This window comes from Trichomycterus rosablanca, chromosome 7 (genome assembly GCF_030014385.1).
Source record: "Trichomycterus rosablanca isolate fTriRos1 chromosome 7, fTriRos1.hap1, whole genome shotgun sequence".
Taxonomy (NCBI): domain Eukaryota; kingdom Metazoa; phylum Chordata; class Actinopteri; order Siluriformes; family Trichomycteridae; genus Trichomycterus; species Trichomycterus rosablanca.
The window spans coordinates 28054190-28064851 of record NC_085994.1 but is presented as its reverse complement, the minus strand read 5'-3'; positions in this window follow the sequence as shown (position 1 = coordinate 28064851).

Here is a 10662-nt window from a genome sequence, read left to right as displayed (position 1 = left end):
AATACACAAGAAAATTACAGTACAACAAGTGTTCAATTAGTTCCGCTAAAATTCCCATAGACACTGGCAGTAGAATAGGTCATAATACATAAATTTTTACTTTATATGTAATGTTAGCTCAATAACTGTTCTTCTGGAGCTGGATGGTTTAGGTTTACCATGCACAATAAGAAACTTAGGATGAAATGGTGCAATTCACATCACGATTGGGTAATAAAGCAGTTGAAAAATGTTCTGATGGTGTGACAGGTTCTGGTCTAGATTTGGCAATGGCAGAAATATATTATCTGCCAAAATATATACTGCTAGCAGTGAAGTGAAATATGGTGAAGAAGGCATAATGGTATGGGGCTTTTTTATGATTTGGGCTATAATAAAAAATTAAATATACATATTACATGTAGATTCCACTCTCCTTCCTTAATTCACAAATGGGAACCTGATGACTCCAATAAAGTTGCTTAAAAAGCAGAAGTCGAGAAATAAAGAAAAAAGAAATGTGTACATGTTTAAAAAAAATTAATAATATTTGTAGCTTTACTAGTCCTTCACTGAATAGGAGCCTAGCTCACACAGCTAGAATTTTTGGAGCTCTACTTCAAAGATATGATATTACAACACTGCGAGTTGGGCAGCACGCTGGCTAAGTGGGTAGCACTGTCGTCTCACAGCAAGAAGGTCCTGGGTTTAAACCCCAGGTGTGGCGGTCCGGGTCCTTTCTGTGTGAAGTTTGCATGTGCTCCCCATGTCTGCATGGGTTTACTCCGGGTGCTCTGGTTTCCTCCCACAGTCCAGAGACTGGGAGATACAAAATTGTCCATGACTGTGTTCGATATAACCTTGTGAACCGATGAACCTTGTGTAACGAGTAACTACCGTTCCTGTCATGAATGTAACCAAAGTGTGTAAAACATGACATTAAAATCCTAATAAACATTGCGTGTTAAATCTATGCTTAGGACAAACATGGCTAGATTAGTGAGTCTCGCAGGTGACATATCCTTTTGTGTGCAGAAAAATACGTCACCCTTCACAGACATGGTGACTTCATGTCTTTACTTTGACTTGCTTGTACAAAAAGGAAACACAACATCTCCTGACACAAAACACATGTGCATGGACACAATTATAGCACGTACTAACATACCTGCCAGCAGGTGTGCACACACCTTTATGAATACCAAAAATCACATCAAAAGAAAACTTTGAAAAAAAAAAAGAAATTCTAAGAAATAGATTTTTACATTTTAAATGACTTTGCAGAGCCAGACATGGAATTGTTCATGTCTTTGTTCCAACTGTTGTTTCATGTTGAGCAAAACAGGGAGAGTCTTTATGGGAGGCTTTTTTTTAAGAACATGTCTGATAGCATAGCCATGTTTAAATGTAATTTCTTCTTAATTCACTGTAATATAATAATGTCTATTTGGAATTTGGACATTTTGTAAAATGCAATAAAAATTTATTTTTATCTACCTTTATTTAAGTGTCAGAAATACAAAGCATGACGTTTATAGTTTTGACTGACCAAATAAATAGGTAGGCGAATTGGTAACAGGTGAGGGTATCATGTTATCATGGCTATAAAATGGCGGGGCCATCTGGCGGGCATAATTGGCAGTGCCTGCAGCAGATACTAATTGGCCACCATATCTGCAGGGTGGGGACCGGACTATATGTGGGTGGGTGGGTCTTCATACGCTGTGAAAGGACCCTGATTGGCAGAAGAGACGCCCGTGCAGGAAGCACAGACAAGAAGAGGAGGGCTGTAAATGTGTTAAGAAGGCGTGGGCAGCGACGTGCTCTCCTTTGATGCAAATCTGGAGTCTGTCAGCAGCGGAAGACAAATTGGATGCGCTAAATCGGGAGGAAAAATGGGGAGAAAAATGCATATATATAAAAAAAGAAATATCCACCAAAGGCTTATGCCTAGTTCACACTACACGATTTTTGCCATGATATTCGCTCGCCGACTGGTCGCCGCTAGATGTGGCAGCTCGGGTGCAACTCAGCGTTTACTCAGGGATAGAAACTCGGCTCTTGATCGCTGTGTGAACTGTTCAATGACTCGATCCAAGTGGCTCTAGAAAAATATCTAGCATGTTAAATATCTGGACCTGTCGCCAACTCAAAATCCTGTAGTGTGAAAGGTGTTGCGAGCAGGTTGTGAGCAGTGCTATGTCAAACTACAGCTAATGAGAACGTGGGATAAGGTGTGAGGGGAAACCTGGGGGAGGAGTGTAAAAAACATGGGACGGGGCATAATATAGTTTCTGTCAGAATACATTGGCACACACACAAGCTTTACAGTATTTGTGATCTTATTGTCCAAACAATAATACCAAACCATAATACCAACACTGCATTGCAAAAAAATTTTTTATTAACCTTCAACTCACTACAGAACAGACGATCCCTGCTGGTGGTGTAGCCCAATCCACTCGGATTCATTTATTTGTCCTACTTGGTTTTACGCCACACATCAGCGCACAAACAACTTTGATCACTCACTTATTGTTGACGTGCATTTTTGGACACAGTATCATTAAACCCCTCGTCACTTCTCGCATGTGTTTTCGTGACAAAACCTAGTTTGGGAGACCAGATAGATGGTGATAGATCGTGTAGTGTGTAATCCCCATTCGCCGTCGTCGTGTAGTGCGAAATATACAACAACTTAAAAGACTCCTGATTACATGAGATCCAGTCGTGTAGTGTGAACTTGGCATTAGTCTGTGCAAGCAATGATGAGTCGTGGCTTATCTCTTTGTGTCAAATTACATAAGAGAATTGTCACTAATTTCTCTGTGCAATCTACCACACATAATATTGTTAAAAGATTCAGGGAATCTGGAGCAAACACATAGGACAAGGGGGTAAAAATATAGGGAAACCACAGTTAAATCTATGTGATTTTTGAGCCTTTTCAGATGGATGAATGGATGGATGGACGGATGGACGGATGGACAGATAAATAGATCACTTTATTAATTCCATAGGGAAAGTCAGTTTTGCATAAGAAATTGTCATGCTACTGTAATAAATATAGACACATGGGCTTGGCAGTTTTTTGACAGAACTATTGTCACTTGAGACAACATAGAGCAACATATTATTATTATCAATAATATCTCAAATAACTGTATAACTTTAGATAAGGTGAATGTCAAAACACACAGCGTATTAAACCATTCTGTAAATGGGGCTGCATAATAACAGGCCAGTCAAAGTTAGCCCATGCTAAGTCTGTCCACCATCAACAGCACCAACAATAAACATCAGAACTGCAAATGAGAGCAAAGAAAGAAGTCTAACTATTCCAACGAATCCTGTTTTGTCCATGGTCATATGGATGGCTCCAGGATGCACTGTAGGACAATCCACATTTCAAGTCATAGAAGTTAAAGGACCTGCTGGTAATTTTCTGGCACCAGATACCCATCTTTCAGTCCTTCAGATGTCTTGTGGAGTCTTGGTGTGTGGTCATGATGTTTTGGCGCATTGGTGTATATAAATATTGAACATTGACAAAACAGATTAAAGATTAAAACAGGTCAGGTTGTCTTGAAGTCAGCCCTCCAAGAACTGTAGATGCCAACCCAAAAGGCACATATTAATTGGTATTTAAAAATGTTAATGTTTCCATTGTTACAATATAATAAAAACATAGCTAGCAGATTTTTTTCAGCATTTTCTGTATCAATGCAATGTATAACTGTGGTACTGATACATTAAAGCAATTGCAACCAGGTGTGCAATTAGCAAATATCTTTTCACATCAATATGTTTTTAAGAAAAGAAAAATAAATAAATGTAATGATTATTTGAATTGTAAAATGAGGCATCTGCTCACTCGCCAAATACTGTGTCTGAGTCTTATTTTCCGTTAAGTGTAATCAATTTGAAATGTTATTTTAGGTAATTACGTTCAATTAAGTCGCAGTATACTTAAGTAACATTGTGAAGCCTTGGTGTTTCAACCTAGTTTGGGTAGTCAAGACTTTATGTGTAAATGTGTGGCTAGAAATAACTGCCTGAGATGAAAAAAAGATTGATGACAGCATTTTAATTTGCTCAGCAGCTGCTAAGCTTACTTAAACAAGTAAGTTTACTTAAACACTTGAAATGTAAAAAAAAAAATAGTGATTTCAGTAGCACCAAAATCATTAGCATAAAGATTATGATATTTAAGACATTTATTATTTATAACTTTCAGCAAGATACTTGCAGATTGACAGATTTGATTAACGATGAATTTGAGTTTAGGTATATGTGCAAGCAACACCTTTTTTTCTTTTCTTTTTTTAAAGCCTTATTTTTAAGTACTGTAGCGTCGGCGTCGAGGATGGGATAGGAAATCGCTCTTTTTGTGAACATGTGGACAAACACCCATTCACACACACAGACATTCATACCACATTCACACAGCTGATGATGCATTTCTCAGCATAGCCAACCCATGCAGCGCTGATCAACACGGTCACGGTAGATCTTAATACCACAGCCGCAAGTCCTTCTGGGTAAAGCTCCGCCCCTTTCTCGTCCACAGCAGCGGGTCGCTACACAGCCCCCCCCCCCCTCCCAAAAGTCAACCGTCCCGGTGACCCAATTAAACCACCCCCAATGAAGTCCCTCGCAGTCCCCTTCTTGGCAGTTCTGCTCACCCACCCCCGGTTTGGAGAAGAGATGGTGCGCTGGGTGGCTCGGCGCCATCACTCGCCGCAGTCATCACGTCAGCTGCCGTGCCGCTGTTTCCACTCACCGCCTCATCTGGAACACAGGCATGCCGCACCGATCCGGTCCGGCGGGCGTGGTCCAACAGGACGAGCTCCACACGCTCAGTCTCCCTGACCGCCGCCCAAGCCACCAGTCTCTCACAGCCTCGGCAGTTCATGGGCCAGCGCACCGAAAGCAATCCAGCGCCGCTCCCGCCGTACCGAGCTCAGAACACCAGCACACCAACTCGTTCAACGTTATGATGTCATCTTGCCACCAACCGCCGGGCGTTTGCCGCGTCCATCCAGCGACGTTCAATGACCCAATCAACCCCCAAAAGGCCCCCGAGGTGGTGCACCGGGTGGCTCCATGTCAACACTCACTGCAACCCATCACGCCAGCTGCCAATCCGCCAGCCTCTCCAGCCCCAGCAGTTCATCTGGGCCAGCACACCCAAACAGCAAGCCCGCGTCAGCTCTTGTCGCGCCGAGCTCGGGAATGCCGGTCCAGCCAGAGCCACCCCGAACACCAGTCCGCTCACCAGCATGCCGCCATCTCCCGCCGCTGGCTCCGCCGGATACTTCGCTGCCCCGCTCGTCCATCCAAGCGACACCGGTCCGCTTGCCAGCCCACCGCCGTCTCTCGCTGCTGGCTCCGCCGGATACTGCACCGCCCCGTTCATCCACCCAAGCGACGATCTCCACACGCTGCCGTGCCGTCGCTCTTGCCCCCTGCTGCTGGACTCGAGCCCCCATCAGGTCCACCGGAAGCTGCTTCTTCATCCTTGCCAGATCATCTTCTCGCCGTCTGCCAGGGGATCATCTAGTTGAAGAAACTTGATTTCTTCTGCCATTACCCTGATTCCACATTCTAATCTAACATTTTCACATACAATATATGTCTAATAACTTCACACAAAGAAGCGTGGAAAAATACAAAACCCATAACCGGAAAAGGTGAAACAAATTTAAGAAAAGTATAAAAGAAAAATATTTACTGACCAACCCAATTGTATTTTGTACATAAAAACAAATTATGAATTGGATGACTTGCTAAATACACCGATCAGGCATAACGTTATGACCACCTCCTTGTTTCTACACTCACTGTCCATTTGATCAGCTCCACTTACCATATAGAAGCACTTTGTAGTTCTACAATTACTGACTGTAGTCCATCTGTTTCTCTACATACCTTTTTAGCCTGCTCACACCCTGTTTTTCAATGGTCAGGACCCCCACAGGACCACCACAGAGCAGGTATTATTTAGGTGGTGGATCATTCTCAGGACTGCAGTGACACTGACATCAGTGTGTGTTGTGCTGGTATGATTGAATCAGACACAGCAGTGCTGATGGACTTGTTAAATACCGTGTCCACTCCCTGTCCACTCTATTAGACACTCCTACCTAATTGGTCCACCTTGTAGATGTAAAGTCAGAGACGATCGCTCATCTATTGCTGCTGTTTGAGTTGGTCATCTTCTAGACCTTCATCAGTGGTCACAGGATGCTGCCCACGGGACGCTGTTGGCTGGATATTTTTGGTTGGTGGACTATTCTCAGTCCAGCAGGGAGAGTGGCGTCAGCATTGCTGTGTCTTATCTACTCATATCAGCACAACACACACTAACACGCCACCACCATGTCAGTGTCACTGCAGTGCTGAGAATGAGCCACCACCCAAATAATACCCACTCTTTAGTGGTCCTGGGAGAGTCCTGATCAGCATGAAAGGGGGCTAACAAAGCATGCAGAGAAACAGATGGACAACAGTCAGTAAGTGTAGAACTACAAAGTGCTTGTATATGGTAAGTGGAGCTGATAAAATGGACAGTGAATGTAGAAACAAGAAAGTGGTCATAATATTATGCCTAATCTGTGTAAGTTGAGACAGAGGTATGTTTACCACTGTGTTACAACTTTACTATTTTTATACTGATCATGTTGGATGCTCTTCCTGACGCACTCTGCTATTTTTATCCAGGCTTGGGTTTGACACTGAGAGCACACTGACTAGTGCACCTTCCAATCGTTAGGCTGTGTAGGCCACCCCTTGGACATTAGCCAATTATGTACATGCAGAGCCTGACAGACTGATAGCAGCGGTAGTGGGCTAGCTTACTTCAAAACTTTACCACCCGAGTGCAGGCAAACCAGTCAAGAGCACACACAATCTTCGTCTTTGATGCCACACTGTTGTAGCGTGTACAGAATGAGTCCCAAAATTGTCTTGCAGAAATAACTATTAACTTCACAAAAAATGACAGCTCAATGACAGAAAAGAACAGATCCATGCTGTCATCTTAATGACTGTATAAATCTTTCTAAAATCCCAATATATGCGTGTACATCAATACCCCATACCATGACAGATGTTGGCTTTTGCACCTTTCACTGTTAACAATCTGGATGGATCTCTTTTTATCTTGGCATGGAAAACTTAACGTCAATTTTTTCCTAAGAACAAGCTGAAACTTGAATTCTGACCACAGCACACATTTTCACTGTCCTTTATAACATCGAAGGTGAGTTCAGGCCTAGAGAACCTTTTTTTTCATCTTTTGTGTTGAATTGATTTATTGCTTTCTCTTTGAATACAAGAGTTTTGGGTTGAATTTTTGGATGCAGCATTGGACTGTGTTAGGTGACAACAGTTTTATTAAGTGCTCCCGTTATATTTATTTATAACAATAGCATGATAAATTATCATGCAGTGCTGTCTAAGGTTTCAAAGGTCACACATATTCAACTTGCCCTACACACTGAGATTCTCTGAATTAGGTCACAATATTATATATGACAGACGGTGAAATTTTTTAATTATTTGCAATATTCATTGAGAAATAATCTTTTTGAACTAATTGACAGTTCTCTCACAAAGTTTGGCCACAAAGTGCTAAGCCATGACCCATCTTTTCTTACAAACTCTGAACCTCCTTTTATGCCCACTCACCCCTTGACCCAACTTTATTTAAATTCAAACATTTTTCATTTGCAAAACACAGTTGTTTACAAAATATATTTACCAATTGCTGGTTGGTCAGCCAACATTAATCATCACTCCTTTGTATAATTGTCATTTACATAAAGCTTTAAGAGAATTAGCAAAACACAGATTCTTGTTTTTACTGCATTTTACTAAACCTTTTCGGAAATCTGCTTTGTATATGTCTACCAATGTGTGTAAAGTTAAAAAGAAAATAGACCCCTAAACCTGAATCCTGACCAATGATGGACCATAATCTTCTGTCAATCTTTCCCTTCCTTTTCTATCCATCACTGCTTTCCACCACTCAGCTATTTTCAACCTCCTTCCCACCCAACCCTTCAAACTACTACTGCTCCTTGACCTCCACTCAATTCCACTCTCTCATTATGCTATTAACACCAATTCAGTCATTTGGGCCATAAGGGTATGTGTGTGTATGTGTATGTTAAGAGGTGGAGGCAATTACCACTGCACAGTACAGCTCTTTACATTTTTTTTCCCTGAGACTGCAAGTGCTGCAATCAACCAATCAGCCTTCAAACACAGCAGACCTAAAGCGAAACCTCACAGGGACCCTGAAAGCTGGAGGGTCAATGCCAATTTTTACTACTTAATTTGGAAGGAAGGCAGGAAGAGGGAGAGGACAGGATGAATGGAGAGAGGGGGAGGTTTTGGTTTCCACAAAATGCCTCATATGAACAGGATAAAGTGTGTTGCTTTAAAATGTTTTAAACTCAAAGGGTATCATTACCCAAAGTAAAACCACTTAATGCTTACCTAAAACTTTTTCTGTAGTGAAAATTATTGGGACACCCCTTCTAATTTTTGAATTCATGTGTTTTGGCCATACGAATCTTATAAAAGACAATTATATAGACAAATGTATGACAAACTTCAATTTTATATAATAAATTATATGCTTCCAACTTTGCAGCATGTCAAACCTCTTGTTTTTAAGGCAACATTTTTCCTTTCGAAGTCCATGGTTATTTTAGCAAGCTGAAGTCTGAAAATTGGGAAAGATACATTTAAGTTGGTCAGTGGAAATATTGAAAGTATTTGTAGGTCTGTCAGTTTAATAAAGGTTTAAGATAATTAATAAATTAAAGAATTTTACACAATGACTTTTTTTTTTTTTTTTTTAGAAATGGGGTTTGCAATTTAAACCAGACAATCAAAAGGACAGTATCCACAGATGAGAGCTATTCAAATGATTGGTGTTTCTTAAACCCCAGCAGCACATTTAAGCATAAGTGCTTTAATTATCAAGTGTACTGCCTCTTAACTTCCTCTTTGACACAAACCTGAAATCTACCTTGTCTGCTTCAGGCATTTTAAAGGCTCCACAACAAAACTCCTCCTTCACCATGCTTTTAACAAGGACCACATGAGCCCCCCCAAAGAACCCCTAAAGGTTAAACATCAAATTAGTCTCAGAAGAAAGAACCTAGGACCTAATTTTAGTGCAGTTCTGATGTGCATCTGGATAAATAAAAACAGTGCCTGAGAACATATTAATAAAATGTATTTATAGTGTCTCATTAAGGTTTGCTGTGTAGGAAGGAGTCTTAAATACTACATATGCAGCCTATCCTGTATTAGCTACAGCTTTAAATCCCAGTGCCTAAAATCATATTAACAGGAGTAGTGTAAAGCAGGACAAACTTGGGCACAGGGGCAGTGCAAACAAATTTTCTACAGTGATGATTCACACTTATCACCTAGTAGTCTGACATAAATCTAGATTAGTGATAAACCCAATAAAGTTCATTTTAGAAGATGCATGAAAAGTGTTAGAGTCTGAATGCACGGTTCCATCTGTAAGGTAGGGTGGGTGGAGGAATAATGCCTTTAGAAATATTTCTAATTGCTTTTGATAGACTACTTAGTTTTGCTTATTACAGCATTGTCATTCCTTTTTGCCTAATTTCTCTTGGCAAACAATCTTTAGATTCCCAAAGGTTACAGCTGTCTGAATCAGTTTTACTGACAGGGGTGTTTAAAATGTTTGCTATGACACTGTACCTTAAGTGCTATCTAATAATTTTGTCCTTAGGACTCTAGGGCTCCAGAAAACCACAGTGAGAGCTATTATGTCCAAAGGTTTTGGAAAGGCCTATTCAGATGCTGTAGCAGAACCTTAAACTGACATGTTGTACAATTAATGTGGCAAGAAAACAATTACTTAACTAACAGTTGGCCACAATTTGTTCAGTAATGTGAAAGCCTATTCTTTAGCTTTTGGGCTGCTTGGTAGCAATTGTTGCTGCGTAAGGTGGCAAAACCAGTTATTAAATTCAGGTGGCAATTACAATTTTATATGAGTGATATATGAGTTTTTGTAACATATGTCCAAGCACATAGTCAAAACCCTTTATTTGTGTATGTCTTAACTATGTTAATGGTTTTAAAATGAAACAAACAAATTGTATGTCTATTTTCAGACAAGTGAGAAGGATGCTTTCGAATCCTTTTAGCATGGTTATAATTAAAGTGAGTATGGACTACATTTATTTCAGTTTAAGAGACCTTTAGGTAGCAAACCCTTGAAGTTAGCCATATGCACACATGTGCACATACACACATGCATAGATCCACACATCCTGCTTGTTCTGCAAACGATCATGGCTTAAGAGGCTAATTTCTGCCGATGGCTTACAGGTGACCAACACAGGGTGAGTGCTATCCAAAAACACACATACACACCACTTTTTAAGTAGCTGGGTAGAAAAGCCTTAAACACAATCAACAAATGTGAACAATTTCTCAAGATGTTAAGTTGTTAATGTGTTCTTCTTAAAACATATAAAGTTAATTTCACCTGGTATGTTTGATTAATGTTCATCAAAAGGAGCTCAGGGTCTATCACATTTATTGTGGAACCTTTTTTTTCCCGCTTTGACTCTAAAACTGTCTCAGTTTGTCACACCACACTTACCCCTTAAAATAAGGACC